Below are 25,728 nucleotides of genomic sequence, written 5' to 3'. Positions count from 1 at the left end.
AAATAGTTCTCAGAGGCTTATCCTCTGTGGAGCAAACATGATTGTATCATTCCCAATTTACAGAGGAGGAAATTGAGGCAAACACAGATTAAGTGACTTGCCCAGAGTCCTACAGCTGGTGTTTGAAATCAGTTGCTGATTCAAGGGAGGTCCAACAGTGTTATCCACTGAACCAGCCAGCTGCCTATAATTTTAGAAAAAGTCTTCATCTATATGTAATTGAATTTAACAAGCATTTATGAAACCTCTAATATGAGCAAGTCATCTTTTTTCTGGGAACCAGCCATAGGATGAGGAAAAAGAAAATAGTTTCCGAACTAAAAGAATTTGCTTTTGTTTGTTTGTTTGCTTTTAAGTGTAGGCTCTCTATTTCCCAGATTATTTGTACTTCTAGTATATATATATAGGGCTAGTCAGCAACCAGGCCCTACCTTGATCTCCTATTAACACTGACTGCAGGAGGGAAGCTGCAGGTACATTATCTCTATGTAGATGCTTTACCTTCATGAACAGGTTAAATCCCGTTTTAAGTCGATCCCGAGGCTTAAGATGCGTTCAATATCGCCAGCATCTGGTCACAACTGGTTCAGTATCTCCTCTGCTTCAGCAGTGGCTTATAGGATGCCTGAAAAGGTAAAATGTTACAGCATAAGTGAAAGATATGTGTCCAATTGATCTACTAGAATAACCATCCACAAAATGCAATTTTGGGGGGGCGTGGGGGAAGAGGGGAAGAAAGAGAAGTCAACAATTTCCCAAGCCAGATAGAAAGCAACCATTTTAGCTTCTATAATATTGAAGAATATAAATACTGACGTGAAGGCAGTCTCAATCTATGACAGCAGCCCTTGGTATCATGCTGATGAGGGCCCAAATGGATCTCTCTCTCCAGTAATTTATTTACTGATTTACCTAACCCTCCATTGACTCCTTCATTATCTATGTATAATTTAAGGCAGCTATTCATTCTCTTCTGCCTATACATCTCTTTTCTACCTATAAATCTCGTTTCTTCTCCTAAATCACTTTTTTAACTATATATATCTCTTTTCTACCTATGTATCGCTTTTTTCATATAAATCTCTTTTCTAACTATAAATCACTTTTTTTTCCTATAAATATCTTTTCTACCTATAAACTTTTCTACTATAAATCTATCTTTTCACTTATCTACCGATCATTATCTATTTAACTATGCATCAAGTGTATCTATTGAATCTATTTGTTTACCCTATCTATCCCATCTATCTATCAGCACTTATCTATGTATCTAGTCTATTAGTCTATTTGTCCACTCATCTATTCTTCTATTCACATACTACTCCCTTGGCTGTCAGGATCCAACTGGGTTGTTGGGGAGAGAACATCCCCTTTAAGTCAGAAAACCTTGGGTGTTCTCAGGCGTGTCACAATGGGCATGACACAATGAGGTCTCCATGGAGAAGGTAAGCAAAGCAAATGCTCATCAGATGAGGGTAGTGCTCACCTGGTATGTGGGTTTTTTTTCTTTTTAAAAATTGTTTGAGGAAAGCTTTTTATTTACAAAACATATGAAGGGGTAAGTTTTTAACACTGACCCTTGCAAAACCTTCTCTTCCAACTTTTCCCCTCCTTCCTTCCACCTCTTCCCCTAGATGACAGGGAAGATGACAGGGGATTCACATGTTAAATATATGAAAATATATGCTTAATCCAATGTATGTAAAAATATTTATACAATTATCTTGCTTATGCATAGATTGTCTTCCTAGTTCTTTTTGTTGACATCATTTTCCCCAATAGAATATAAATTTTGCGGGCAAGACCATTTTGTTTTTACCTTTATGTCTCCAGGGTCTAGTGAAATATACGACCCCTAGTAAGTATGTAATATATGTTTGCTCCTTGTTTAATTGAGCTTTGCTGATTGAGTAGTCTAAGGAAGATGGATGAGGTGGGCTACCAGATGAATGATATGGTCACAAAGGACACAGGGACCAGAAACTGGGGACATGAGTAGAAGCACCAGCGGGAAAGGGAGCCAAGCCCACATATTGCTCTTGGGATGGAGCCTAGGGTTTGGCTGCAAAGCAGAAGGAGCTAGGGCCACGGTTAAGACCCCAGACCGCTTCATCCGGTACCTTTCATCATGTAGAATTTGGAAAACACCCCATTGAACGCTGCAGATCTAGAATCCCCTTGTTAATTAGGCCAGGGTTGTCTGTACAAGACAAGATCTGTTTCAATCTCGCCTCTATTTTGCTGACCTGTTGCCTCAGTTTCTTTAACTGAGAGAGTGGATATTAGCACCTACCTCCCAGTGATGTTCAGGAGAGAATATGTGTAAAGTGCTTAGCACAGTGCTTGGTACATAGGAGTTTAATAAATGCTTGTTTCCTTAATAAATATTGGTAAATCGGAAGTGATTCGAAGTGGAAAAATGGCAGAGCTACCAAGGAAAAACTCCAACAGTTCTTGCCCTCAAGAAGGTGGTTTTCTGTAGATGAGACCCTCCAAGCCCAAGCCCAGAAGTGGAAAGCCCAAGATGGAGGATGAGAAGGTGCTGTCAGAGAGCAATCCAGACCTCCTCCTCTTCCACCCTCTGGGAGGATTCCCAAGGCCAAGCTAAGGACTAGCTCTGGAAGCCGGCTTGACTGGCTTGTCCAGGGTCTTCTGGGGCCCTTCAGCCAATTAAGGCTGCATCCTGCTTGGGAGTTAGTTTGGTTTCATTTTCTTGCCAGAGCCTGTACATCAATTCCCAAGAGGTATTGTTCCAGCTTTATCAATCAGTGCAAACATCTTTTGTGGCTAACCTGACCTTTGCCACTATCTATGGAATCAAATCAGACGGGGTTTTCCCATCTCCAATCTTGCCGTCTCCAGAGCACCCATTTGCTTTTCTAGCACTCTTACTATCCCCCTTCTTCATCCAGGGGATTTAGGTTCCCAGCTTCTGAAGAAAGGTTAGATTTTCAGAAACAGAAGTTTGACATTTCAGTCATATAGATTATAATGAGCACAAGTCAGGCAGAAGAAACTTCAAAGGGGGAATGGGGGGCTCTAGCACAAGCCTGTGGGGACACCAATTATTTTCTGGCTCAGCCTTCCCCTAGAGCTGAGGGGAAGCACCTGGATGCAAATCTCTAAGCCAGTCCCTTGTCATTCTGAATTGCCCTTCTGGTGTAGAATGGCTGCTCTGCTCCTCCAGGAAGATCCAAAAGACTTCAGCAGGGCCAGTTCCGAGCTTCTCTGGAACTTCTCTGGCTAGAACACAACAGCCCTGCTGCTTGTTAACCCCCACTACCTCTTTGCTCCCAGATTTTCAGACGGTCCCCAGCCTCTGATGGCAAAGGGCCTGCTTACAGTTTTTTCACAATCTCAAAGAAGAACAAATCTGCCTCCCTCTCTTATTCCCAAACCCAGATAGGATAGCCAGCTTTACCCATCAGCAGTATGGGCTAGCTGCAAATAAGGGAAAAATGTTGTTTACCCAATAAGTTTGCCAACAAGTATTTCTTTAGGATTAACCAGCTGGCAAATATAATCATCAGAAAGTAAAGAAGAAACTGGGAAATATCACTAATCATGTGGGAGCTGAAAGAATGACAACTTGAAACTTTTGGAAACAGAAAAAAAACATTTTTTATTTTTAAAAACACATCAAACTCAGAAACATCATCTCTCCCCTTCCCCCCACCAGTACAATAAACTCCAAAGTATAGATATCAAAACTCCCCAACAATCAAACTCAGAAACATCCTCTCTCCCCTTCCCCCCACCAGTGCAATAAACTCCAAAGTATAGATCAAAACTCCCCAACAACAATCTAAATCCCGTTTCAAGTAGATTTCCAAAGACATGTTTTCAATATCGCCAGAATCTGGTCACTCTGGCTTCAGTATCTCCTTTGCTTCATTATTGGCTTATAGGTTGCCTGAAAAGATAAAATGTGAAAGCATAAGTGAAAGATATGTGTCCATTTGATATACTGGAAAAACCATCCACGAACTGCTATATTTTGGGGGGGGTTGTATGTATATTTTAATCCAGCTATTCATTCTCTTCTGCCTATAAATCTGTTTTCTACTTCTAAATCCCTTTTTTTAATCTAAATATCTCTTTTCTACCTATAAATGGCTTTTCTTCCTATAGAGCTGTTTGCTACCTATAAATCACTTTTCTTCCTATAAATCACTTTTCTACCTATAAACTTTTCTACTATAAATCTATCTTTTCACTTATCTATCCATCATTATCTTTTTAACTATGCATTAAGTGTATCTATTCAATCTATTTGTTTATCTTCTCTATCCCATTCATCCATCACCAGGAATCTATGTATCTAGTCTATCAGTCTATTAGTCCACTCATGCATTCTTCTATTCACATACTACTCCCTTTTCCTGTCAGGATCCAACTGGGTTGTTGGGAAGAGAACATCACCTTGAAGTCAGAAAACTTTGGGTGTTCTCCGGCATGTCACAATGAGCATCACACAATGAGGTCTCCATGGCCAAGGTAAGCAAGTCAACTGCTCATCTGATGAGGATTGTGCTCAGGCTTTATGCGCAAGTCTTCTTTTAACAATATTTTTTAGGAAACCTCTTTATTTAGAAAACATATGGACTTCCGGACAAAGGAGTAGTGGCAGTAGTAGGAGGTGGAGGCGTAGAAGAAGTAGGAGTAGTATGAGTAGTAACAGTAATAGGAAGAGGAATAAAAGTAGTGATAGAAGTAGTAAAAAGAGTAGTAATGATAAAAGTAATAGTAATGGTAGTAGTACTAATAATAATAGGAGTAGGAATAATAGTAGTAGAAGAAGTAGTAATAGCAACAGTAATAATGATAGGAATAGGAGTGACACTAGTAGGAGTAGGAGTAGCAGTAGCAGTAGGAGTAATAGTAATAGTAAAAGTGGTAGTAGAAATAATAGTAGTAGTGGTAGTAAAAGGAGTATTAATAGGAATAGGAGCAATGATAGTACTAGTAGCAGGAGGAAGAGATCTAGAAGGAATAATAACAATAATAAGAGTGGCAGTAATTGTAGTAGTTGGTGGAAGAGTAATAGTAGTAATCGTAGGAGTAATACTAATAGGAGTAGGAAGAGGAGTAATAGTAGAAATAGTAGTAATAATAATAGGGGTAAGAGTACAAGTAATAATAGTAGTAGTAAGAGAATTATCTGACCTTTACACAGTGCTTCACCATCTCCCGAATTCTATAGATCATCTCCTCAAATGCTACCCCTAAGGCTCAGACCAAGTCTTGTGGGAACAGCCAGACTCTCCCATCCTTGGGCCAGGGAGATGCATGTCCTGTTATTTCGGGTTCGGTACCTGTGTTCCAGGCTTCAGGGAAGAAACGAGATCTTTCAACATTTTGGCTTCTGATATTGTCACCCCACCAACCACAAAGAGGATCTGGAGTGGATGGTCACCGGGATGAGGGCGGCCCACCTCTAACAGTCACCACAACAAGGATGGGGTCAGCCCTCAGAAGGGAATGCCAGGTTAATGTTGCTACAAATGAACTATATAAAATCCAAGAGAAAATATATGACTCATTAATGATCAAATACAGATCTTACATTAGGACACAATGTTGCTAGATTTTCACTGTGGAATCACAATTTTAGAACTGGAAATGTAGTTTCCTAGTGGTCATGGAGCTCAACTATCTCATTTAACATGTGAGGAAACTGAGGCTCAGGGAGTTTAAAGTGATAATATAAAGTCATGAAAGTAAGAAATAAACAGCAGAGCAAAATACCACTTGTTTAATGTTACTTTATTACAGTGTCTTTCCCCTACCCCATCCCACCACTTTTTTTTTTTTTTTTAAGAGTAAATATGTTTAGTTATAGGTTAGAAGATTGGAGTATGGAAATATACACACACATATATGGACACCCATACACCCATATATAATGAACACTTAGAGGTAACACGATAGTATTAACAGGATCTGTTTGAATCTTGTCTCTGCCACTTACAACTTGTATGCGCTTGAACAATATATTAACTATACTAAACCTCCTTGTGTCTCAGTGACTTTCTTTGTAAAATATGGAAGTAGAAACCCTGAAATATTGCTGCCAGCTCAAAATCCACGATGCTGTGACTCTACTTGAAAACAAATAGTTCTCAGAGCCTTATCCTCTGTGGAGCAAACATGATTGTATCATTCCCAATTTACAGAGGAGGAAATTGAGGCAAACACAGATTAAGTGACTTGCCCAGAGTCCTACAGCTGGTGTTTGAAATCAGTTGCTGATTCAAGGGAGGTCCAACAGTGTTATCCACTGAACCAGCCAGCTGCCTATAATTTTAGAAAAAGTCTTCATCTATATGTAATTGAATTTAACAAGCATTTATGAAACCTCTAATATGAGCAAGTCATCTTTTTTCTGGGAACCAGCCATAGGATGAGGAAAAAGAAAATAGTTTCCGAACTAAAAGAATTTGCTTTTGTTTGTTTGTTTGCTTTTAAGTGTAGGCTCTCTATTTCCCAGATTATTTGTACTTCTAGTATATATATATAGGGCTAGTCAGCAACCAGGCCCTACCTTGATCTCCTATTAACACTGACTGCAGGAGGGAAGCTGCAGGTACATTATCTCTATGTAGATGCTTTACCTTCATGAACAGGTTAAATCCCATTTTAAGTCGATCCCGAGGCTTAAGATGCGTTCAATATCGCCAGCATCTGGTCACAACTGGTTCAGTATCTCCTCTGCTTCAGCAGTGGCTTATAGGATGCCTGAAAAGGTAAAATGTTACAGCATAAGTGAAAGATATGTGTCCAATTGATCTACTAGAATAACCATCCACAAAATGCAATTTTGGGGGGGCGTGGGGGAAGAGGGGAAGAAAGAGAAGTCAACAATTTCCCAAGCCAGATAGAAAGCAACCATTTTAGCTTCTATAATATTGAAGAATAAAATATAATAGTTTAATACTGACGTGAAGGCAGTCTCAATCTATGACAGCAGCCCTTGGTATCATGCTGATGAGGGCCCAAATGGATCTCTCTCTCCAGTAATTTATTTACTGATTTACCTAACCCTCCATTGACTCCTTCATTATCTATGTATAATTTAAGGCAGCTATTCATTCTCTTCTGCCTATAAATCTCTTTTCTACCTATAAATCTCGTTTCTTCTCCTAAATCACTTTTTTAACTATATATATCTCTTTTCTACCTATGTATCGCTTTTTTCATATAAATCTCTTTTCTAACTATAAATCACTTTTTTTTCCTATAAATATCTTTTCTACCTATAAACTTTTCTACTATAAATCTATCTTTTCACTTATCTACCGATCATTATCTATTTAACTATGCATCAAGTGTATCTATTGAATCTATTTGTTTACCCTATCTATCCCATCTATCTATCAGCACTTATCTATGTATCTAGTCTATTAGTCTATTTGTCCACTCATCTATTCTTCTATTCACATACTACTCCCTTGGCTGTCAGGATCCAACTGGGTTGTTGGGGCGAGAACATCCCCTTTAAGTCAGAAAACCTTGGGTGTTCTCAGGCGTGTCACAATGGGCATGACACAATGAGGTCTCCATGGAGAAGGTAAGCAAAGCAAATGCTCATCAGATGAGGGTAGTGCTCACCTGGTATGTGGGTTTTTTTTCTTTTTAAAAATTGTTTGAGGAAAGCTTTTTATTTACAAAACATATGAAGGGGTAAGTTTTTAACACTGACCCTTGCAAAACCTTCTCTTCCAACTTTTCCCCTCCTTCCTTCCACCTCTTCCCCTAGATGACAGGGAAGATGACAGGGGATTCACATGTTAAATATATGAAAATATATGCTTAATCCAATGTATGTAAAAATATTTATACAATTATCTTGCTTATGCATAGATTGTCTTCCTAGTTCTTTTTGTTGACATCATTTTCCCCAATAGAATATAAACTTTGCGGGCAAGACCATTTTGTTTTTACCTTTATGTCTCCAGGGTCTAGTGAAATATACGACCCCTAGTAAGTATGTAATATATGTTTGCTCCTTATTTAATTGAGCTTTGCTGATTGAGTAGTCTAAGGAAGATGGATGAGGTGGGCTACCAGATGAATGATATGGTCACAAAGGACACAGGGACCAGAAACTGGGGACATGAGTAGAAGCACCAGCGGGAAAGGGAGCCAAGCCCACATATTGCTCTTGGGATGGAGCCTAGGGTTTGGCTGCAAAGCAGAAGGAGCTAGGGCCACGGTTAAGACCCCAGACCGCTTCATCCGGTACCTTTCATCATGTAGAATTTGGAAAACACCCCATTGAACGCTGCAGATCTAGAACCCCCTTGTTAATTAGGCCAGGGTTGTCTGTACAAGACAAGATCTGTTTCAATCTCGCCTCTATTTTGCTGACCTGTTGCCTCAGTTTCTTTAACTGAGAGAGTGGATATTAGCACCTACCTCCCAGTGATGTTCAGGAGAGAATATGTGTAAAGTGCTTAGCACAGTGCTTGGTACATAGGAGTTTAATAAATGCTTGTTTCCTTAATAAATATTGGTAAATCGGAAGTGATTCGAAGTGGAAAAATGGCAGAGCTACCAAGGAAAAACTCCAACAGTTCTTGCCCTCAAGAAGGTGGTTTTCTGTAGATGAGACCCTCCAAGCCCAAGCCCAGAAGTGGAAAGCCCAAGATGGAGGATGAGAAGGTGCTGTCAGAGAGCAATCCAGACCTCCTCCTCTTCCACCCCCTGGGAGGATTCCCAAGGCCAAGCTAAGGACTAGCTCTGGAAGCCGGCTTGACTGGCTTGTCCAGGGTCTTCTGGGGCCCTTCAGCCAATTAAGGCTGCATCCTGCTTGGGAGTTAGTTTGGTTTCATTTTCTTGCCAGAGCCTGTACATCAATTCCCAAGAGGTATTGTTCCAGCTTTATCAATCAGTGCAAACATCTTTTGTGGCTAACCTGACCTTTGCCACTATCTATGGAATCAAATCAGACGGGGTTTTCCCATCTCCAATCTTGCCGTCTCCAGAGCACCCATTTGCTTTTCTAGCACTCTTACTATCCCCCTTCTTCATCCAGGGGATTTAGGTTCCCAGCTTCTGAAGAAAGGTTAGATTTTCAGAAACAGAAGTTTGACATTTCAGTCATATAGATTATAATGAGCACAAGTCAGGCAGAAGAAACTTCAAAGGGGGAATGGGGGGCTCTAGCACAAGCCTGTAGGGACACCAATTATTTTCTGGCTCAGCCTTCCCCTAGAGCTGAGGGGAAGCACCTGGATGCAAATCTCTAAGCCAGTCCCTTGTCATTCTGAATTGCCCTTCTGGTGTAGAATGGCTGCTCTGCTCCTCCAGGAAGATCCAAAAGACTTCAGCAGGGCCAGTTCCGAGCTTCTCTGGAACTTCTCTGGCTAGAACACAACAGCCCTGCTGCTTGTTAACCCCCACTACCTCTTTGCTCCCAGATTTTCAGACGGTCCCCAGCCTCTGATGGCAAAGGGCCTGCTTACAGTTTTTTCACAATCTCAAAGAAGAACAAATCTGCCTCCCTCTCTTATTCCCAAACCCAGATAGGATAGCCAGCTTTACCCATCAGCAGTATGGGCTAGCTGCAAATAAGGGAAAAATGTTGTTTACCCAATAAGTTTGCCAACAAGTATTTCTTTAGGATTAACCAGCTGGCAAATATAATCATCAGATAGTAAAGAAGAAACTGGGAAATATCACTAATCATGTGGGAGCTGAAAGAATGACAACTTGAAACTTTTGGAAACAGAAAAAAAACATTTTTTATTTTTAAAAACACATCAAACTCAGAAACATCATCTCTCCCCTTCCCCCCACCAGTACAATAAACTCCAAAGTATAGATATCAAAACTCCCCAACAATCAAACTCAGAAACATCCTCTCTCCCCTTCCCCCCACCAGTGCAATAAACTCCAAAGTATAGATCAAAACTCCCCAACAACAATCTAAATCCCGTTTCAAGTAGATTTCCAAAGACATGTTTTCAATATCGCCAGAATCTGGTCACTCTGGCTTCAGTATCTCCTTTGCTTCAGTACTGGCTTATAGCTTGCCTGAAAAGATAAAATGTTAAAGCATAAGTGAAAGATATGTGTCCATTTGATATACTGGAAAAACCATCCACAAACTGCAATATTTTGGGTGGGGGTTGTATGTATATTTTAATCCAGCTATTCATTCTCTTCTGCCTATAAATCTCTTTTCTACTTCTAAATCCCTTTTTTTAATCTAAAAATCTCTTTTCTACCTATAAATGGCTTTTCTTCCTATAGAGCTGTTTGCTACCTATAAATCACTTTTCTTCCTATAAATCACTTTTCTACCTATAAACTTTTCTACTATAAATCTATCTTTTCACTTATGTATCCATCATTATCTTTTTAACTATGCATCAAGTGTATCTATTCAATCTATTTGTTTATCTTCTCTATCCCATTCATCCATCACCAGGAATCTATGTATCTAGTCTATCAGTCTATTAGTCCACTCATGCATTCTTCCATTCACATACTACTCCCTTTTCCTGTCAGGATCCAACTGGGTTGTTGGGAAGAGAACATCACCTTGAAGTCAGAAAACTTTGGGTGTTCTCCGGCATGTCACAATGAGCATCACACAATGAGGTCTCCATGGCCAAGGTAAGCAAGTCAACTGCTCATCTGATGAGGATTGTGCTCAGGCTTTATGCGCAAGTCTTCTTTTAACAATATTTTTTAGGAAACCTCTTTATTTAGAAAACATATGGACTTCCGGACAAAGGAGTAGTGGCAGTAGTAGGAGGTGGAGGCGTAGAAGAAGTAGGAGTAGTATGAGTAGTAACAGTAATAGGAAGAGGAATAAAAGTAGTGATAGAAGTAGTAAAAAGAGTAGTAATGATAAAAGTAATAGTAATGGTAGTAGTACTAATAATAATAGGAGTAGGAATAATAGTAGTAGAAGAAGTAGTAATAGCAACAGTAATAATGATAGGAATAGGAGTGACACTAGTAGGAGTAGGAGTAGCAGTAGCAGTAGGAGTAATAGTAATAGTAAAAGTAGTAGTAGAAATAATAGTAGTAGTGGTAGTAAAAGAAGTATTAATAGGAATAGGAGCAATGATAGTACTAGTAGCAGGAGGAAGAGATCTAGAAGGAATAATAACAATAATAAGAGTGGCAGTAATTGTAGTAGTTGGTGGAAGAGTAATAGTAGTAATCGTAGGAGTAATACTAATAGGAGTAGGAAGAGGAGTAATAGTAGAAATAGTAGTAATAATAATAGGGGTAAGAGTACAAGTAATAATAGTAGTAGTAAGAGAATTATCTGACCTTTACACTGTGCTTCACCATCTCCCGAATTCTATAGATCATCTCCTCAAATGCTACCCCTAAGGCTCAGACCAAGTCTTGTGGGAACAGCCAGACTCTCCCATCCTTGGGCCAAGGAGATGCATGTCCTGTTATTTCGGGTTCGGTACCTGTGTTCCAGGCTTCAGGGAAGAAACGAGATCTTTCAACATTTTGGCTTCTGATATTGTCACCCCACCAACCACAAAGAGGATCTGGAGTGGATGGTCACCGGGATGAGGGCGGCCCACCTCTAACAGTCACCACAACAAGGATGGGGTCAGCCCTCAGAAGGGAATGCCAGGTTAATGTTGCTACAAATGAACTATATAAAATCCAAGAGAAAATATATGACTCATTAATGATCAAATACAGATCTTACATTAGGACACAATGTTGCTAGATTTTCACTGTGGAATCACAATTTTAGAACTGGAAATGTAGTTTCCTAGTGGTCATGGAGCTCAACTATCTCATTTAACATGTGAGGAAACTGAGGCTCAGGGAGTTTAAAGTGATAATATAAAGTCATGAAAGTAAGAAATAAACAGCAGAGCAAAATACCACTTGTTTAATGTTACTTTATTACAGTGTCTTTCCCCTACCCCATCCCACCACTTTTTTTTTTTTTTAAGAGTAAATATGTTTAGTTATAGGTTAGAAGATTGGAGTATGGAAATATACACACACACATATATGGACACCCATACACCCATATATAATGAACACTTAGAGGTAACACGATAGTATTAACAGGATCTGTTTGAATCTTGTCTCTGCCACTTACAACTTGTATGCGCTTGAACAATATATTAACTATACTAAACCTCCTTGTGTCTCAGTGACTTTCTTTGTAAAATTTGGAAGTAGAAACCCTGAAATATTGCTGCCAGCTCAAAATCCACGATGCTGTGACTCTACTTGAAAACAAATAGTTCTCAGAGGCTTATCCTCTGTGGAGCAAACATGATTGTATCATTCCCAATTTACAGAGGAGGAAATTGAGGCAAACACAGATTAAGTGACTTGCCCAGAGTCCTACAGCTGGTGTTTGAAATCAGTTGCTGATTCAAGGGAGGTCCAACAGTGTTATCCACTGAACCAGCCAGCTGCCTATAATTTTAGAAAAAGTCTTCATCTATATGTAATTGAATTTAACAAGCATTTATGAAACCTCTAATATGAGCAAGTCATCTTTTTTCTGGGAACCAGCCATAGGATGAGGAAAAAGAAAATAGTTTCCGAACTAAAAGAATTTGCTTTTGTTTGTTTGTTTGCTTTTAAGTGTAGGCTCTCTATTTCCCAGATTATTTGTACTTCTAGTATATATATATAGGGCTAGTCAGCAACCAGGCCCTACCTTGATCTCCTATTAACACTGACTGCAGGAGGGAAGCTGCAGGTACATTATCTCTATGTAGATGCTTTCCCTTCATGAACAGGTTAAATCCCGTTTTAAGTCGATCCCGAGGCTTAAGATGCGTTCAATATCGCCAGCATCTGGTCACAACTGGTTCAGTATCTCCTCTGCTTCAGCAGTGGCTTATAGGATGCCTGAAAAGGTAAAATGTTACAGCATAAGTGAAAGATATGTGTCCAATTGATCTACTAGAATAACCATCCACAAAATGCAATTTTGGGGGGGCGTGGGGGAAGAGGGGAAGAAAGAGAAGTCAACAATTTCCCAAGCCAGATAGAAAGCAACCATTTTAGCTTCTATAATATTGAAGAATAAAATATAATAGTTTAATACTGACGTGAAGGCAGTCTCAATCTATGACAGCAGCCCTTGGTATCATGCTGATGAGGGCCCAAATGGATCTCTCTCTCCAGTAATTTATTTACTGATTTACCTAACCCTCCATTGACTCCTTCATTATCTATGTATAATTTAAGGCAGCTATTCATTCTCTTCTGCCTATAAATCTCTTTTCTACCTATAAATCTCGTTTCTTCTCCTAAATCACTTTTTTAACTATATATATCTCTTTTCTACCTATGTATCGCTTTTTTCATATAAATCTCTTTTCTAACTATAAATCACTTTTTTTTTCCTATAAATATCTTTTCTACCTATAAACTTTTCTACTATAAATCTATCTTTTCACTTATCTACCGATCATTATCTATTTAACTATGCATCAAGTGTATCTATTGAATCTATTTGTTTACCCTATCTATCCCATCTATCTATCAGCACTTATCTATGTATCTAGTCTATTAGTCTATTTGTCCACTCATCTATTCTTCTATTCACATACTACTCCCTTGGCTGTCAGGATCCAACTGGGTTGTTGGGGAGAGAACATCCCCTTTAAGTCAGAAAACCTTGGGTGTTCTCAGGCGTGTCACAATGGGCATGACACAATGAGGTCTCCATGGAGAAGGTAAGCAAAGCAAATGCTCATCAGATGAGGGTAGTGCTCACCTGGTATGTGGGTTTTTTTTTCTTTTTAAAAATTGTTTGAGGAAAGCTTTTTATTTACAAAACATATGAAGGGGTAAGTTTTTAACACTGACCCTTGCAAAACCTTCTCTTCCAACTTTTCCCCTCCTTCCTTCCACCTCTTCCCCTAGATGACAGGGAAGATGACAGGGGATTCACATGTTAAATATATGAAAATATATGCTTAATCCAATGTATGTAAAAATATTTATACAATTATCTTGCTTATGCATAGATTGTCTTCCTAGTTCTTTTTGTTGACATCATTTTCCCCAATAGAATATAAACTTTGCGGGCAAGACCATTTTGTTTTTACCTTTATGTCTCCAGGGTCTAGTGAAATATACGACCCCTAGTAAGTATGTAATATATGTTTGCTCCTTGTTTAATTGAGCTTTGCTGATTGAGTAGTCTAAGGAAGATGGATGAGGTGGGCTACCAGATGAATGATATGGTCACAAAGGACACAGGGACCAGAAACTGGGGACATGAGTAGAAGCACCAGCGGGAAAGGGAGCCAAGCCCACATATTGCTCTTGGGATGGAGCCTAGGGTTTGGCTGCAAAGCAGAAGGAGCTAGGGCCACGGTTAAGACCCCAGACCGCTTCATCCGGTACCTTTCATCATGTAGAATTTGGAAAACACCCCATTGAACGCTGCAGATCTAGAATCCCCTTGTTAATTAGGCCAGGGTTGTCTGTACAAGACAAGATCTGTTTCAATCTCGCCTCTATTTTGCTGACCTGTTGCCTCAGTTTCTTTAACTGAGAGAGTGGATATTAGCACCTACCTCCCAGTGATGTTCAGGAGAGAATATGTGTAAAGTGCTTGGCACAGTGCTTGGTACATAGGAGTTTAATAAATGCTTGTTTCCTTAATAAATATTGGTAAATCGGAAGTGATTCGAAGTGGAAAAATGGCAGAGCTACCAAGGAAAAACTCCAACAGTTCTTGCCCTCAAGAAGGTGGTTTTCTGTAGATGAGACCCTCCAAGCCCAAGCCCAGAAGTGGAAAGCCCAAGATGGAGGATGAGAAGGTGCTGTCAGAGAGCAATCCAGACCTCCTCCTCTTCCACCCCCTGGGAGGATTCCCAAGGCCAAGCTAAGGACTAGCTCTGGAAGCCGGCTTGACTGGCTTGTCCAGGGTCTTCTGGGGCCCTTCAGCCAATTAAGGCTGCATCCTGCTTGGGAGTTAGTTTGGTTTCATTTTCTTGCCAGAGCCTGTACATCAATTCCCAAGAGGTATTGTTCCAGCTTTATCAATCAGTGCAAACATCTTTTGTGGCTAACCTGACCTTTGCCACTATCTATGGAATCAAATCAGACGGGGTTTTCCCATCTCCAATCTTGCCGTCTCCAGAGCACCCATTTGCTTTTCTAGCACTCTTACTATCCCCCTTCTTCATCCAGGGGATTTAGGTTCCCAGCTTCTGAAGAAAGGTTAGATTTTCAGAAACAGAAGTTTGACATTTCAGTCATATAGATTATAATGAGCACAAGTCAGGCAGAAGAAACTTCAAAGGGGGAATGGGGGGCTCTAGCACAAGCCTGTGGGGACACCAATTATTTTCTGGCTCAGCCTTCCCCTAGAGCTGAGGGGAAGCACCTGGATGCAAATCTCTAAGCCAGTCCCTTGTCATTCTGAATTGCCCTCCTGGTGTAGAATGGCTGCTCTGCTCCTCCAGGAAGATCCAGAAGACTTCAGCAGGGCCAGTTCCGAGCTTCTCTGGAACTTCTCTGGCTAGAACACAACAGCCCTGCTGCTTGTTAACCCCCACTACCTCTTTGCTCCCAGATTTTCAGACGGTCCCCAGCCTCTGATGGCAAAGGGCCTGCTTACAGTTTTTTCACAATCTCAAAGAAGAACAAATCTGCCTCCCTCTCTTATTCCCAAACCCAGATAGGATAGCCAGCTTTACCCATCAGCAGTATGGGCTAGCTGCAAATAAGGGAAAAATGTTGTTTACCCAATAAGTTTGCCAACAAGTATTTCTTTAGGATTAACCAGCTGGCAAATATAATCATCAGATAGTAAAGAAGAAACTGGGAAATATCACTAATCATGTGGGAGCTGAAAGAATGACAACTTGAAACTTTTGGAAACAGAAAAAAAACATTTTTTATTTTTAAAAACACATCAAACTCAGAAACATCATCTCTCCCCTTCCCCCCACCAGTACAATAAACTCCAAAGTATAGATATCAAAACTCCCCAACAATCAAACTCAGAAACATCCTCTCTCCCCTTCCCCCCACCAGTGCAATAAACTCCAAAGTATAGATCAAAACTCCCCAACAACAATCTAAATCCCGTTTCAAGTAGATTTCCAAAGACATGTTTTCAATATCGCCAGAATCTGGTCACTCTGGCTTCAGTATCTCCTTTGCTTCAGTATTGGCTTATAGGTTGCCTGAAAAGATAAAATGTTAAAGCATAAGTGAAAGATATGTGTCCATTTGATATACTGGAAAAACCATCCACGAACTGCAATATTTGGGGGGGGGGTTGTATGTATATTTTAATCCAGCTATTCATTCTCTTCTGCCTATAAATCTCTTTTCTACTTCTAAATCCCTTTTTTTAATCTAAATATCTCTTTTCTACCTATAAATGGCTTTTCTTCCTATAGAGCTATTTGCTACCTATAAATCACTTTTCTTCCTATAAATCACTTTTCTACCTATAAACTTTTCTACTATAAATCTATCTTTTCACTTATCTATCCATCATTATCATTTTAACTATGCATTAAGTGTATCTATTCAATCTATTTGTTTATCTTCTCTATCCCATTCATCCATCACCAGGAATCTATGTATCTAGTCTATCAGTCTATTAGTCCACTCATGCATTCTTCTATTCACATACTACTCCCTTTTCCTGTCAGGATCCAACTGGGTTGTTGGGAAGAGAACATCACCTTGAAGTCAGAAAACTTTGGGTGTTCTCCGGCATGTCACAATGAGCATCACACAATGAGGTCTCCATGGCCAAGGTAAGCAAGTCAACTGCTCATCTGATGAGGATTGTGCTCAGGCTTTATGCGCAAGTCTTCTTTTAACAATATTTTTTAGGAAACCTCTTTATTTAGAAAACATATGGACTTCCGGACAAAGGAGTAGTGGCAGTAGTAGGAGGTGGAGGCGTAGAAGAAGTAGGAGTAGTATGAGTAGTAACAGTAATAGGAAGAGGAATAAAAGTAGTGATAGAAGTAGTAAAAAGAGTAGTAATGATAAAAGTAATAGTAATGGTAGTAGTACTAATAATAATAGGAGTAGGAATAATAGTAGTAGAAGAAGTAGTAATAGCAACAGTAATAATGATAGGAATAGGAGTGACACTAGTAGGAGTAGGAGTAGGAGTAGCAGTACTAGTAGGAGTAATAGAAATAGTAAAAGTGGTAGTAGAAATAATAGTAGTAGTGGTAGTAAAAGGAGTATTAATAGTAATAGGAGCAATGATAGTACTAGTAGCAGGAGGAAGAGATCTAGAAGGAATAATAACAATAATAAGAGTGGCAGTAATTGTAGTAGTTGGTGGAAGAGTAATAGTAGTAATCGTAGGAGTAATACTAATAGGAGTAGGAAGAGGAGTAATAGTAGAAATAGTAGTAATAATAATAGGGGTAAGAGTACAAGTAATAATGGTAGTAGTAAGAGAATTATCTGACCTTTACACAGTGCTTCACCATCTCCCGAATTCTATAGATCATCTCCTCAAATGCTACCCCTAAGGCTCAGACCAAGTCTTGTGGGAACAGCCAGACTCTCCCATCCTTGGGCCAGGGAGATGCATGTCCTGTTATTTCGGGTTCGGTACCTGTGTTCCAGGCTTCAGGGAAGAAACGAGATCTTTCAACATTTTGGCTTCTGATATTGTCACCCCACCAACCACAAAGAGGATCTGGAGTGGATGGTCACCGGGATGAGGGCGGCCCACCTCTAACAGTCACCACAACAAGGATGGGGTCAGCCCTCAGAAGGGAATGCCAGGTTAATGTTGCTACAAATGAACTATATAAAATCCAAGAGAAAATATATGACTCATTAATGATCAAATACAGATCTTACATTAGGACACAATGTTGCTAGATTTTCACTGTGGAATCACAATTTTAGAACTGGAAATGTAGTTTCCTAGTGGTCATGGAGCTCAACTATCTCATTTAACATGTGAGGAAACTGAGGCTCAGGGAGTTTAAAGTGATAATATAAAGTCATGAAAGTAAGAAATAAACAGCAGAGCAAAATACCACTTGTTTAATGTTACTTTATTACAGTGTCTTTCCCCTACCCCATCCCACCACTTTTTTTTTTAAGAGTAAATATGTTTAGTTATAGGTTAGAAGATTGGAGTATGGAAATATACACACACATATATGGACACCCATACACCCATATATAATGAACACTTAGAGGTAACACGATAGTATTAACAGGATCTGTTTGAATCTTGTCTCTGCCACTTACAACTTGTATGCGCTTGAACAATATATTAACTATACTAAACCTCCTTGTGTCTCAGTGACTTTCTTTGTAAAATATGGAAGTAGAAACCCTGAAATATTGCTGCCAGCTCAAAATCCACGATGCTGTGACTCTACTTGAAAACAAATAGTTCTCAGAGGCTTATCCTCTGTGGAGCAAACATGATTGTATCATTCCCAATTTACAGAGGAGGAAATTGAGGCAAACACAGATTAAGTGACTTGCCCAGAGTCCTACAGCTGGTGTTTGAAATCAGTTGCTGATTCAAGGGAGGTCCAACAGTGTTATCCACTGAACCAGCCAGCTGCCTATAATTTTAGAAAAAGTCTTCATCTATATGTAATTGAATTTAACAAGCATTTATGAAACCTCTAATATGAGCAAGTCATCTTTTTTCTGGGAACCAGCCATAGGATGAGGAAAAAGAAAATAGTTTCCGAACTAAAAGAATTTGCTTTTGTTTGTTTGTTTGCTTTTAAGTGTAGGCTCTTTATTTCCCAGATTATTTGTACTTCTAGTTTACATATAGGGCTAGTCAGCAACCAGGCCCTACCTTGATCTCCTATTAACACTGACTGCAGGAGGGAAGCTGCAGGTACATTATCTCTATGTAGATGCTTTACCTTCATGAACAGGTTAAATCCCGTTTTAAGTCGATCCCGAGGCTTAAGATGCGTTCAATATCGCCAGCATCTGGTCACAACTGGTTCAGTATCTCCTCTGCTTCAGCAGTGGCTTATAGGATGCCTGAAAAGGTAAAATGTTACAGCATAAGTGAAAGATATGTGTCCAATTGATCTACTAGAATAACCATCCACAAAATGCAATTTTGGGGGGGCGTGGGGGAAGAGGGGAAGAAAGAGAAGTCAACAATTTCCCAAGCCAGATAGAAAGCAACCATTTTAGCTTCTATAATATTGAAGAATAAAATATAATAGTTTAATACTGACGTGAAGGCAGTCTCAATCTATGACAGCAGCCCTTGGTATCATGCTGATGAGGGCCCAAATGGATCTCTCTCTCCAGTAATTTATTTACTGATTTACCTAACCCTCCATTGACTCCTTCATTATCTATGTATAATTTAAGGCAGCTATTCATTCTCTTCTGCCTATACATCTCTTTTCTACCTATAAATCTCGTTTCTTCTCCTAAATCACTTTTTTAACTATATATATCTCTTTTCTACCTATGTATCGCTTTTTTCATATAAATCTCTTTTCTAACTATAAATCACTTTTTTTTCCTATAAATATCTTTTCTACCTATAAACTTTTCTACTATAAATCTATCTTTTCACTTATCTACCGATCATTATCTATTTAACTATGCATCAAGTGTATCTATTGAATCTATTTGTTTACCCTATCTATCCCATCTATCTATCAGCACTTATCTATGTATCTAGTCTATTAGTCTATTTGTCCACTCATCTATTCTTCTATTCACATACTACTCCCTTGGCTGTCAGGATCCAACTGGGTTGTTGGGGAGAGAACATCCCCTTTAAGTCAGAAAACCTTGGGTGTTCTCAGGCGTGTCACAATGGGCATGACACAATGAGGTCTCCATGGAGAAGGTAAGCAAAGCAAATGCTCATCAGATGAGGGTAGTGCTCACCTGGTATGTGGGTTTTTTTTCTTTTTAAAAATTGTTTGAGGAAAGCTTTTTATTTACAAAACATATGAAGGGGTAAGTTTTTAACACTGACCCTTGCAAAACCTTCTCTTCCAACTTTTCCCCTCCTTCCTTCCACCTCTTCCCCTAGATGACAGGGAAGATGACAGGGGATTCACATGTTAAATATATGAAAATATATGCTTAATCCAATGTATGTAAAAATATTTATACAATTATCTTGCTTATGCATAGATTGTCTTCCTAGTTCTTTTTGTTGACATCATTTTCCCCAATAGAATATAAACTTTGCGGGCAAGACCATTTTGTTTTTACCTTTATGTCTCCAGGGTCTAGTGAAATATACGACCCCTAGTAAGTATGTAATATATGTTTGCTCCTTGTTTAATTGAGCTTTGCTGATTGAGTAGTCTAAGGAAGATGGATGAGGTGGGCTACCAGATGAATGATATGGTCACAAAGGACACAGGGACCAGAAACTGGGGACATGAGTAGAAGCACCAGCGGGAAAGGGAGCCAAGCCCACATATTGCTCTTGGGATGGAGCCTAGGGTTTGGCTGCAAAGCAGAAGGAGCTAGGGCCACGGTTAAGACCCCAGACCGCTTCATCCGGTACCTTTCATCATGTAGAATTTGGAAAACACCCCATTGAACGCTGCAGATCTAGAATCCCCTTGTTAATTAGGCCAGGGTTGTCTGTACAAGACAAGATCTGTTTCAATCTCGCCTCTATTTTGCTGACCTGTTGCCTCAGTTTCTTTAACTGAGAGAGTGGATATTAGCACCTACCTCCCAGTGATGTTCAGGAGAGAATATGTGTAAAGTGCTTAGCACAGTGCTTGGTACATAGGAGTTTAATAAATGCTTGTTTCCTTAATAAATATTGGTAAATCGGAAGTGATTCGAAGTGGAAAAATGGCAGAGCTACCAAGGAAAAACTCCAACAGTTCTTGCCCTCAAGAAGGTGGTTTTCTGTAGATGAGACCCTCCAAGCCCAAGCCCAGAAGTGGAAAGCCCAAGATGGAGGATGAGAAGGTGCTGTCAGAGAGCAATCCAGACCTCCTCCTCTTCCACCCCCTGGGAGGATTCCCAAGGCCAAGCTAAGGACTAGCTCTGGAAGCCGGCTTGACTGGCTTGTCCAGGGTCTTCTGGGGCCCTTCAGCCAATTAAGGCTGCATCCTGCTTGGGAGTTAGTTTGGTTTCATTTTCTTGCCAGAGCCTGTACATCAATTCCCAAGAGGTATTGTTCCAGCTTTATCAATCAGTGCAAACATCTTTTGTGGCTAACCTGACCTTTGCCACTATCTATGGAATCAAATCAGACGGGGTTTTCCCATCTCCAATCTTGCCGTCTCCAGAGCACCCATTTGCTTTTCTAGCACTCTTACTATCCCCCTTCTTCATCCAGGGGATTTAGGTTCCCAGCTTCTGAAGAAAGGTTAGATTTTCAGAAACCGAAGTTTGACATTTCAGTCATATAGATTATAATGAGCACAAGTCAGGCAGAAGAAACTTCAAAGGGGGAATGGGGGGCTCTAGCACAAGCCTGTGGGGACACCAATTATTTTCTGGCTCAGCCTTCCCCTAGAGCTGAGGGGAAGCACCTGGATGCAAATCTCTAAGCCAGTCCCTTGTCATTCTGAATTGCCCTTCTGGTGTAGAATGGCTGCTCTGCTCCTCCAGGAAGATCCAAAAGACTTCAGCAGGGCCAGTTCCGAGCTTCTCTGGAACTTCTCTGGCTAGAACACAACAGCCCTGCTGCTTGTTAACCCCCACTACCTCTTTGCTCCCAGATTTTCAGACGGTCCCCAGCCTCTGATGGCAAAGGGCCTGCTTACAGTTTTTTCACAATCTCAAAGAAGAACAAATCTGCCTCCCTCTCTTATTCCCAAACCCAGATAGGATAGCCAGCTTTACCCATCAGCAGTATGGGCTAGCTGCAAATAAGGGAAAAATGTTGTTTACCCAATAAGTTTGCCAACAAGTATTTCTTTAGGATTAACCAGCTGGCAAATATAATCATCAGATAGTAAAGAAGAAACTGGGAAATATCACTAATCATGTGGGAGCTGAAAGAATGACAACTTGAAACTTTTGGAAACAGAAAAAAAAACATTTTTTATTTTTAAAAACACATCAAACTCAGAAACATCATCTCTCCCCTTCCCCCCACCAGTACAATAAACTCCAAAGTATAGATATCAAAACTCCCCAACAATCAAACTCAGAAACATCCTCTCTCCCCTTCCCCCCACCAGTGCAATAAACTCCAAAGTATAGATCAAAACTCCCCAACAACAATCTAAATCCCGTTTCAAGTAGATTTCCAAAGACATGTTTTCAATATCGCCAGAATCTGGTCACTCTGGCTTCAGTATCTCCTTTGCTTCAGTATTGGCTTATAGGTTGCCTGAAAAGAAAAAATGTGAAAGCATAAGTGAAAGATATGTGTCCATTTGATATACTGGAAAAACCATCCACGAACTGCAATATTTTGGGGGGGGTTGTATGTATATTTTAATCCAGCTATTCATTCTCTTCTGCCTATAAATCTCTTTTCTACTTCTAAATCCCTTTTTTTAATCTAAATATCTCTTTTCTACCTATAAATGGCTTTTCTTCCTATAGAGCTGTTTGCTACCTATAAATCACTTTTCTTCCTATAAATCACTTTTCTACCTATAAACTTTTCTACTATAAATCTATCTTTTCACTTATCTATCCATCATTATCTTTTTAACTATGCATTAAGTGTATCTATTCAATCTATTTGTTTATCTTCTCTATCCCATTCATCCATCACCAGGAATCTATGTATCTAGTCTATCAGTCTATTAGTCCACTCATGCATTCTTCTATTCACATACTACTCCCTTTGCTGTCAGGATCCAACTGGGTTGTTGGGAAGAGAACATCACCTTGAAGTCAGAAAACTTTGGGTGTTCTCCGGCATGTCACAATGAGCATCACACAATGAGGTCTCCATGGCCAAGGTAAGCAAGTCAACTGCTCATCTGATGAGGATTGTGCTCAGGCTTTATGCGCAAGTCTTCTTTTAACAATATTTTTTAGGAAACCTCTTTATTTAGAAAACATATGGACTTCCGGACAAAGGAGTAGTGGCAGTAGTAGGAGGTGGAGGCGTAGAAGAAGTAGGAGTAGTATGAGTAGTAACAGTAATAGGAAGAGGAATAAAAGTAGTGATAGAAGTAGTAAAAAGAGTAGTAATGATAAAAGTAATAGTAATGGTAGTAGTACTAATAATAATAGGAGTAGGAATAATAGTAGTAGAAGAAGTAGTAATAGCAACAGTAATAATGATAGGAATAGGAGTGACACTAGTAGGAGTAGGAGTAGCAGTAGCAGTAGGAGTAATAGTAATAGAAATAGTAAAAGTGGTAGTAGAAATAATAGTAGTAGTGGTAGTAAAAGGAGTATTAATAGGAATAGGAGCAATGATAGTACTAGTAGCAGGAGGAAGAGATCTAGAAGGAATAATAACAATAATAAGAGTGGCAGTAATTGTAGTAGTGGGTGGAAGAGTAATAGTAGTAATCGTAGGAGTAATACTAATAGGAGTAGGAAGAGGAGTAATAGTAGAAATAGTAGTAATAATAATAGGCGTAAGAGTACAAGTAATAATAGTAGTAGTAAGAGAATTATCTGACCTTTACACAGTGCTTCACCATCTCCCGAATTCTATAGATCATCTCCTCAAATGCTACCCCTAAGGCTCAGACCAAGTCTTGTGGGAACAGCCAGACTCTCCCATCCTTGGGCCAGGGAGATGCATGTCCTGTTATTTCGGGTTCGGTACCTGTGTTCCAGGCTTCAGGGAAGAAACGAGATCTTTCAACATTTTGGCTTCTGATATTGTCACCCCACCAACCACAAAGAGGATCTGGAGTGGATGGTCACCGGGATGAGGGCGGCCCACCTCTAACAGTCACCACAACAAGGATGGGGTCAGCCCTCAGAAGGGAATGCCAGGTTAATGTTGCTACAAATGAACTATATAAAATCCAAGAGAAAATATATGACTCATTAATGATCAAATACAGATCTTACATTAGGACACAATGTTGCTAGATTTTCACTGTGGAATCACAATTTTAGAACTGGAAATGTAGTTTCCTAGTGGTCATGGAGCTCAACTATCTCATTTAACATGTGAGAAAACTGAGGCTCAGGGAGTTTAAAGTGATAATATAAAGTCATGAAAGTAAAAAATAAACAGCAGAGCAAAATACCACTTGTTTAATGTTACTTTATTACAGTGTCTTTCCCCTACCCCATCCCACCACTTTTTTTTTTTAAGAGTAAATATGTTTAGTTATAGGTTAGAAGATTGGAGTATGGAAATATACACACACATATATGGACACCCATACACCCATATATAATGAACACTTAGAGGTAACACGATAGTATTAACAGGATCTGTTTGAATCTTGTCTCTGCCACTTACAACTTGTATGCGCTTGAACAATATATTAACTATACTAAACCTCCTTGTGTCTCAGTGACTTTCTTTGTAAAATATGGAAGTAGAAACCCTGAAATATTGCTGCCAGCTCAAAATCCACGATGCTGTGACTCTACTTGAAAACAAATAGTTCTCAGAGGCTTATCCTCTGTGGAGCAAACATGATTGTATCATTCCCAATTTACAGAGGAGGAAATTGAGGCAAACACAGATTAAGTGACTTGCCCAGAGTCCTACAGCTGGTGTTTGAAATCAGTTGCTGATTCAAGGGAGGTCCAACAGTGTTATCCACTGAACCAGCCAGCTGCCTATAATTTTAGAAAAAGTCTTCATCTATATGTAATTGAATTTAACAAGCATTTATGAAACCTCTAATATGAGCAAGTCATTTTTTTTCTGGGAACCAGCCATAGGATGAGGAAAAAGAAAATAGTTTCCGAACTAAAAGAATTTGCTTTTGTTTGTTTGTTTGCTTTTAAGTGTAGGCTCTCTATTTCCCAGATTATTTGTACTTCTAGTTTATATATAGGGCTAGTCAGCAACCAGGCCCTACCTTGATCTCCTATTAACACTGACTGCAGGAGGGAAGCTGCAGGTACATTATCTCTATGTAGATGCTTTACCTTCATGAACAGGTTAAATCCCGTTTTAAGTCGATCCCGAGGCTTAAGATGCGTTCAATATCGCCAGCATCTGGTCACAACTGGTTCAGTATCTCCTCTGCTTCAGCAGTGGCTTATAGGATGCCTGAAAAGGTAAAATGTTACAGCATAAGTGAAAGATATGTGTCCAATTGATCTACTAGAATAACCATCCACAAAATGCAATTTTGGGGGGGCGTGGGGGAAGAGGGGAAGAAAGAGAAGTCAACAATTTCCCAAGCCAGATAGAAAGCAACCATTTTAGCTTCTATAATATTGAAGAATAAAATATAATAGTTTAATACTGACGTGAAGGCAGTCTCAATCTATGATAGCAGCCCTTGGTATCATGCTGATGAGGGCCCAAATGGATCTCTCTCTCCAGTAATTTATTTACTGATTTACCTAACCCTCCATTGACTCCTTCATTATCTATGTATAATTTAAGGCAGCTATTCATTCTCTTCTGCCTATACATCTCTTTTCTACCTATAAATCTCGTTTCTTCTCCTAAATCACTTTTTTAACTATATATATCTCTTTTCTACCTATGTATTGCTTTTTTCATATAAATCTCTTTTCTAACTATAAATCACTTTTTTTTCCTATAAATATCTTTGATAGCTATAAACTTTTCTACTATAAATCTATCTTTTCACTTATCTACCCATCATTATCTATTTAACTATGCATCAAGTGTATCTATTGAATCTATTTGTT

The 25,728-nt window shown here is 39.4% G+C and overlaps 5 long non-coding RNA genes across 6 annotated transcripts; 4 read left to right on the top strand and 1 right to left on the bottom strand.

Moving 5' to 3' along the window:
- Positions 1-1,419: 1,419 nt before the first annotated feature.
- Positions 1,420-5,745, top strand: LOC141547976 (uncharacterized). Its single transcript, XR_012483712.1, has 3 exons — positions 1,420-1,445; positions 4,390-4,497; positions 5,177-5,745. It is a non-coding gene; the product is annotated as an uncharacterized LOC141547976 (long non-coding RNA).
- A 1,792-nt stretch (positions 5,746-7,537) lies between these two features.
- LOC141547928 (uncharacterized) lies at positions 7,538-11,873 on the top strand. Its single transcript, XR_012483705.1, has 3 exons — positions 7,538-7,570; positions 10,516-10,623; positions 11,330-11,873. It is a non-coding gene; the product is annotated as an uncharacterized LOC141547928 (long non-coding RNA).
- Positions 11,874-13,671: 1,798 nt separating this feature from the next.
- LOC141547917 (uncharacterized) lies at positions 13,672-18,005 on the top strand. The gene is made up of 3 exons (XR_012483692.1): positions 13,672-13,697; positions 16,644-16,751; positions 17,437-18,005. It is a non-coding gene; the product is annotated as an uncharacterized LOC141547917 (long non-coding RNA).
- On the bottom strand, positions 15,850-19,785 carry LOC141547920 (uncharacterized). Its single transcript, XR_012483695.1, has 5 exons — positions 19,194-19,785; positions 18,867-18,990; positions 17,427-17,587; positions 16,677-16,837; positions 15,850-16,166 (listed from the first exon to the last, which is right to left on the bottom strand). It is a non-coding gene; the product is annotated as an uncharacterized LOC141547920 (long non-coding RNA).
- Positions 19,786-19,789: 4 nt separating this feature from the next.
- Positions 19,790-24,128, top strand: LOC141547924 (uncharacterized). Of its 2 annotated transcripts, none has more exons than XR_012483700.1 (3): positions 19,790-19,822; positions 22,767-22,874; positions 23,587-24,128. It is a non-coding gene; the product is annotated as an uncharacterized LOC141547924 (long non-coding RNA). The 2 variants fall into 2 exon arrangements; XR_012483699.1 differs by having other exon boundaries at positions 19,800-19,822; positions 23,560-24,128.
- Positions 24,129-25,728: the final 1,600 nt, after the last annotated feature.

The sequence above is a fragment of the Sminthopsis crassicaudata genome, chromosome 6 (genome assembly GCF_048593235.1).
Source record: "Sminthopsis crassicaudata isolate SCR6 chromosome 6, ASM4859323v1, whole genome shotgun sequence".
In the NCBI taxonomy this organism is placed as follows: domain Eukaryota; kingdom Metazoa; phylum Chordata; class Mammalia; order Dasyuromorphia; family Dasyuridae; genus Sminthopsis; species Sminthopsis crassicaudata.
This window is presented reverse-complemented; position numbering and strand designations above follow the sequence as displayed.